Here is a 7,569-nt window from a genome sequence, read left to right on the forward strand (position 1 = left end):
GATGGAAGCAGCACAGCTGATGTTTCTCTCCAGGATGGAGTCACAGCCAAACAGGAACAGACCAGATGAAGCTACTATGAGCAGAACGTTAGAGATTGAACTAACAGATTATGCAGAATTGGAGAATAGAGATAGAATGATGAAATGGGGGTCCCTATGTCCTCCAAAAGTCTAAACCTATAGCAGCATAACTATAGCGATAGCTCAGGATGGGAAATGGGTGGCCAGGTGTCCTCATGTTCAGTTCAGTAGTCGTGGTTCTCCCACTCACTTGTGATTTACTGTTTGCAAACTCACCACTATGCCTCATTCTTCATGTTACTGTGTTTCTCCTGGATGCCACAATGTGCAGGTTAGCAGCTTGGATGTTTTTGGTCCTCATCAGATCAGGTCAACCATCGGATCAGCTCCTAAACTGAAGCTTTTTATTCTACATCAACAAATGTGGGCTAAATGTATTACAGGCAAACAGAGCCTGAATTCGAGCAACTTGAAGTGCAACTCACCCCAAAATCTACTTATATGCGTTTAGCAGACCATGGGGAGCTATTTTAATGCTACTGTGTGGATTTTTTTAGTTCTGAAAAATTTGTCTCAAAAAAGGCCTCAATGCTGCTTTAAGTGGTTTTCCCGTAGCTATTGCAGTTGAATATTACAGCATCCCTCTGCTAGCGGTCAGTTTTCCAGGGTGGATATGAACACAGCATTGCACGCACAAGAGTGAGATGACATCAGAAGCTGCTACAACAGTAAACAAAGCTAGCATGGTGCTGACTATATTTTTCTGCTATTTTTAAAAAATCTGATTGGTGAGAATTAAGTAATTAACCCTACACTTTAAATAGTCGCAGATGTTAGTTGGCTGCCATGGGGTACAAAAAGAGGTTTTAAAAAGGCTACATTTCTATATTGTGGAGCTGTGGTATAAACCTTAACAAGAGCAAATAAGTAGTTTATTGTTGTAGCTGAAGCTGCATTTGTAGCATTGTTAGATTTTGAGTTAAAATATTTCCATCTCTTCAAAGTAATTATTATTCCTTTTGAGGTGGGTACAAAAAAGTTCATTTCTATTTCCTGTTCTTTCCTTAAATAGTAAAAAAAATGCCAACCATCAAATGTACTTTAAGTTTAGATCATATGTAATTGTTGCTGTTTTTCAGTTTGCTAACAAGACTTTCATTAATAGTATTACGACGTTTAAAAGATAAAATATGTATATATTTCCAGAGCTCAGGATCACTCTCGCTAAAACTGTGAACTTTATCACCAGCTTTGGTATTTAGGGTGTTTTCTCTTTGTTCTCGTAAAGGTTCTGCTGTGTGTTACACATCTCAAGCTGCTGGGTTCTTCTAGACCTCGCGTGACAGACCTTACATAAGCTGGAGTCATAATGCGTGCAGCGGTATTTACCTACAGCTATGCATTTGACAAGAGTTTAGACCAGACCAAATTCAATTTGGCTCAGACCTAACTGCCAAGGAACGGACCCCAAATTACATTGAAACACTGGTCTCCTCTAATCAAATCCAGCAGTAACGTTCAGGAAACGTTCCAACACTCTCGGTGAGTCATCAGGACAAACTCAGGGATTTTTGAAAGCTGGAGAAAACAAAACAAAAAAAGGAAATATAGAAAATAAAACCTTACCATACACAGTGTATTTAAGCATACTGGAAAAAAAATCTAATTACGAGTGCATTGTTACAGGGAATGTACCATTGCACAACCTTGAACTACTCTATTGTACTGCCAGCTGAGCTCCTCCCAAGTCTTTCTAGTGATATCTGACCTCGTTGTTTTCCCTCAAAGGTTCGAGTCTCATTCTGCGTCTTTTCCAGCAGTATGAACATTTTAGATGCAGATGGATAATTTTCACAGACAGGGTTTCGGATGGCATACGCCTCAAAGGCTTTACCCTCGTTTCCATGGCAGCCTGGTTCACAGCTCTTGCAGTCTGATCTGTGAAGGAGGAGTAGGTTGGACTCCCTAATGTTTTATGTAACGGGTTGGTTTGAAATATATTTTAGGGCACACAAATATGCACAAAATAGTCCAGAAACTGTCAGGTTGGAGGTGCCTTATCATAGCATCTCTAAAGGTTAGATTCAATTCAATTTAGTTTATTTCTGTTGCCCCAATTCACAACATGTCATCTCAAGGCACTTTACAGTTCATCAGATCTTACAGTCAAAATGATTTAAAGTTTTCTATCTAAGGAAAAAACCAGTTGATTGCATCGACTCATTGACTCGAATGCAGTCCAGCATGCTTGCAGCGACAGTGGAGAGGAAAAACTCCCTTTTAACAGGAAGAAACCTCCAGAAGAACCAGGCTAAGTGTGAGCGGCCATCTGCTGAGGTTGACTGGGGTTCAAGGAGACAGAAGCAGAGATACAAAAAGCAACTGTAAAAAAGGCCCCGTCCAGGAGAGACCAAGCCAGGCTGACAAGCTTCGAGCCAGCTCCCATGTCAGAGGATGAAGAGAGGCCATCCAGCCAGTCACAGTCGGAGAAACAGGACCACACTGAAAAACAGGCCGATCTCCAACATCTAGAAACAAAGGTGTTGATGGCAGTAGCACAGCTAATATTTCTCTCCAGGATGGAGTCACAGCCAAACAGGAACAGACCAGATGAAGCTACTATGAGGAAAAGCAGAGAGAGCAGAACGTTAGAGATTTATCTAACTAATTCTGCAGAGTGGGAGAATAGAGATAGAATGATGAAAAAGGGGTGCCTATGTCCTCCAGCAGTCTAAGCCTATAGCAGCATTACTTTAGAGATAGCTCAGGATAACCTGAGCCAATCTAACTATAAGCTTTGTCGAAAAGGAAAGTTTTAAGCCTAGCCTTAAAAGTAAACAGGGTGTCTGCCTCACGGACTAAAACTGGTATGACAAAAAAGCAGAGAGAGTACAACGTTAGAGATAGAACTAACAGATTCTGCAGAGTGGGAGAATAAAAGATAGAATGAAGCAGAATGATGAAATTGGGGTCCCTGTGTCCTCCAGAAGTCTAAGCCTATAGCAGCATAACTATAGAGCTAGCTCAGGATAATCTCACCTTTTTCTGGGAAACGCATCTAAAACCCAATCAGTGTAAATAAAGACACATGAAAATGACATTAAGTCTGGAGTGAATCAGATAAGACTAAATTTAAAAAGCAAATAAAGCTTCAACCTTGCAGCTCCAGACCTAATCTCATCACATGCGTCTTATCCTCTGTGGCCCTTTGGGCTGTTTTATCACTTCTTTTACTGATGATAGCACGCTGACTGTGAATGCCCCCTATCACCCTTCTCTTGTGGATGCCCCCCCTCCCTCGCTTGTTTGTGGTTTTTGGGCGTGGAGAAAAAAAAAAAAGCAAACTGTTGCTATGTTCCTGGCCTGACAGACGGAAACTTGTACAGCTGTATAAGCAGAACTGTGGTATGAGAAAGAAAAGTTTAAAAAAGCTAAATGAACAAACATGGATGGAGATCAGACCACCAGCAATGCTGCTGAAAGCGTCGGCCATTTTTACTCATCTGGTGAGAGAGAACCTGATTTCAATGACTTCCTCTGACCCTAAAAGGTCATTTATTGTCTTTCAATTTTCAAAATGATTGGTAGGATTGATTGATTGATTTTAGTTAACAGAGTCATAGTCCACATACACCCACTGTATAAAAGAAAAACTAATTATATAAAAACAAAAACATATAAAAGACTTACATACCATTGTTTCCACAAAGTGCGCTTTGAACCAGGGAACAATTTAATAAGGGGTTAGCACTCTAACTTTAAGCACTCTAAAATGTTTTTTTGTCCCCCTAAGCAACATTTTTGTGTTTCCTGTTTTTCAATGGTCTGTCCTTGGATGGCCCTTTATGCTGTGCACAGTGTGAGCTCTCTTAAAAAAAAAGAATGTTTGCTTTCTTCTTCAGTGTGGAATAACGATGCTGAAACGTGATCCACAGCATGCGCCGTTCTAGACAGAAGCCAACAGGGGGCCAGAGCCCCTGCAGAACTGGTCCTGGTCCCTGATATGGCTCCTATACTGAAGAACTATAAAAACTTAATAAGTTTTTTATGATGAGATGTGCTGGCATAGAAATGTAACTGACTGGTTTCTTAAACCTGCCCTGCGATGGACTGGTGATCTGTGCAGGCTGCACCTCGCCCGTAGACAGCTGGAGATGGGCACCAGCACTCCTCGCCACCCCGCTTTGGTTAAGCGTGACGGAAATGGATGGATGGATGGTTCCTTGAACCAATTTTATTTAAAAAAAAAAATCTAAAATAATAAATTTCCAGCAACTAATTTCTGAGTTGTGCATAATATTACTTTTAAAAGAAAGAAAAAAAAGCGTACTTAGAAAAAAATGTTTTGTATATTATGACTAGGGGTGGAACGGTTCACAAAATCCACGGTTCGGTTCACGGTTTCGTGGTCACTGTTTTAGGTTCGGTTCGGTATGCGTTGATTGTTACACCGAAATCCCATAAAAATTAATGAAATTAGTGAAAAAATCCCAAAAAATTAATGAATTGTAATTATTTTTAATGATCTGCGGAAACCCTGGATCATTTCCGCTTTTTTTGCTGCTTTAAATGTAATCATCTTGTGCATGCCCTCTACGATCTCCAAGGAACTCAGAGCGGAGCGGACGGGAGCCACAACAGAGCCAGGCGGTCTGGAGCGCAGCGGGGCGGAGCGTTGATGGAGTATGTGGGATTTTGGGGTTAGCATGACATATTGGTCATGTTACTGTTAGCATAAACAAAACGTGTTGCACAATGCTTGCACACTGTTGCACTTTTATCCGCAACTTTCTTTCCGCCGTCATCGTAGGTCACTCTAAATGCAAAGTGGTCCCATACAGCAGACGTATAAAGTGCTGCTGGCGCGTCTTCCAACTCCTGTTCTTTCCCACTCGCCATACCCACACAATTCTCCACAACTGATTTTTTTCTGCTACACCCGGCTACGCTGCTTCGCTTCTTCTTCTTCTTGTTTACTACTGGTGGTTGGCTTTGGTCGCAGTACCGCCACCTTCTGCTCTGGAGTGTAAACGCTTCGCCTATGAGAAAAAGGAGCAGCGCATGAACCAAACGCAACACAAGCGAACCGAACCGAGACAGTCGAACCGAACGGTTCGGACGGTTTTCATAAACCGTTCCATCCCTAATTATGACAGATCCAAAATGCATACGTTTCTGGTTATGACGCTAGCATTGTCATGAAATTCTTCTTTTTTTTTTTTTTTCTCGACAGTAGGCTTACTGTACATGAAAGGGGGTATGAGAGAGGGGGAGAGACATGTGCCAAAGGACCACAGGTCGGATTTGAACCCGAGTCGGCTTCGTCCAGGACTAAGGCCTCCGTGTACGGGTCGTGCACGCTAACCACTGCGCCATCTGCACGCCCCAACATCAAATCATTCTGCTTAAATTCGAATTTGCTCTTTCATAGAGCTGATAATTGGCTTCTTCTTGGTTACATTTCCAGACTTAAGCAGACTAAAATAGATGCAAAACAAGGGTGAATGCCGATTTACGGGGGCAAATTAGCTCAGGAGAGATTCAGCTTTTGCTGCTTTCCTTCTGGACAGGAAAGAAAAAATGTTTGCTAACTAACAAATAGCATTAGCATTGGCAGATCTGGCAACAAACCAGTCAACATTGCAACAACTGGTTGGGATAAGAGCAGGCGAGCATGTGTCTGCCACCTACTAGCTGGGAGGAGTTAAACTTGAAGCTATCACCTCTTAGTATTATTTATTATGAAGGAAAGCCTCTGGCTCAGCCTTGACCCCAGCGGTAAATTTGTTCTAGTACCCAGTACCTTTTATTACCTGAACTTGAAGAATAACGATGCAGTAGTTAAATCGAAATGCCTCCGCACCTAAAAGAGTTATACTTCATATGGTTTACTGTACAAGGACAAAAAAGGAGCATTTTGGTATTAATTTAACAAGAATGAAAACTTCAACATAAAACTGTGTCAACTTGATGATTTTATATATCCCAGCTGATAATAAATTTCAAACTGTGTGTTTAATCTACATGGATTGTTGCACCCCAAACTGTCCAGTTGTTCATGTCAGGCATCGATATAGTTTGTCGGAAGAGGGAAAGCAGAGATGCAAGAGAAAGTGGAGGAAACAAACACAGATCTACTTGAAAACATCCTGAACTTATATATCTCAGTTATATTAGAAAATACTTATATATATTAAACTCTTCCTCACTCATCACAGGCGGTCTTCCCCCTTTTATCTTCCAAGCTCGGGTCCTTTACCAGAGACCTGGGAGCTTGAGGGTTCTGCACAGTATCTCTGCTGCTGCTAGAACTGCACTCTTCTGGACCGAGATGTCTGATGTGTTTCCAGGGATCTGCTGTAACCACTCTTTAAGTATGGGGGTCGTTGCCCTGAGTGTCCCATTGACCACGGCTACCACTGATGCCTTGACTTTCCAGGTTGTCTCCAGCTCTGAGCCCCTGGTATTTTTCTAGTTTTTCATTTTCTCTTTTCCTGATGTTGCAGTCACTTGGTATTGCTATGTCAACCACATTGGCTTTCCCCTGCTTTTTGTCGACCACCACAATTTACAGTTGGTTTTACATTCAGTCAATCCGTATCTGGAAGTTCCACAGGATCTTGGCTTGGTCATTCTCTACCGTCTTTGGAGGTGTTTCCCACTTTCACCATATATATATATATATATATATATATATATATATATATATAGGTTTACATTGATATTTATATAGAGAGAGATGCAGCAGGCAGTGGGTAAGAGCCTTGGCACCGCTGCATAGGTCAAAACAAGGCACCATTCATGCAAATGCTGCCACTGCCTCAGACTTTGCACGGCTAATACAATATTTTGGGTAATAAGACACGACCAGCTTGGGTTTAAGTTATGTTCCCACTGAGCTAAAGAGTAGTAATACTTGAACATAGGCGTTCCTTGTGCTGGCGTGCATGTCCTATTAAATTTCGCTGTACTGCTGCACGAGCTCCGCAGCTGACTGATTGATAAGAGACATGAGAGAGCAGGATATTAATGACCGGCTTGCTACTGAGCACCATGTGAAGCTACGTTAAAGTACTGTAACCTTTTTTTTTTTCTCCCTTGGGGGAAATTTTCTTTTGTCAGATGTTTTTTCTGCACCGACACACATTGGACTCATCTGTAACTTCTCCTAGAGAAATAAATTGATGAATTTGTAAATAAACAAGTTTGCATTGGTTGTTTTTACTGAATAAAACTACTTTCACCAGGGTGTGGTAATGTAAATTAGGATTGGAGAATGTGAGAAGTATTTGATAAGATACTCTCTGTGGTTTATCTGTTCATGGGTGAGTGAGATGAGCTGTTGTTCTTTCCCTTCTGTCTGGATCAATCTCAGCATCTGAACCCTTGAGTGGACTCTTTAGTTATCTAACCAGGTCAGATCTAAATACAATCCAAGGGTTGCTTTGAGTAAAAATCTCTTTACAGACACTCTGAGTCTGTAGAGAAAGTGCTGATGCTCATGGATCCTTTTAACCTGACTCCGCCAGATGGATTTGCTCCGCATAT

Source organism: Cyprinodon variegatus, unplaced genomic scaffold (genome assembly GCF_000732505.1).
Source record: "Cyprinodon variegatus isolate N-32 unplaced genomic scaffold, C_variegatus-1.0 Scaffold342, whole genome shotgun sequence".
NCBI classification, from domain to species: Eukaryota; Metazoa; Chordata; class Actinopteri; order Cyprinodontiformes; family Cyprinodontidae; genus Cyprinodon; species Cyprinodon variegatus.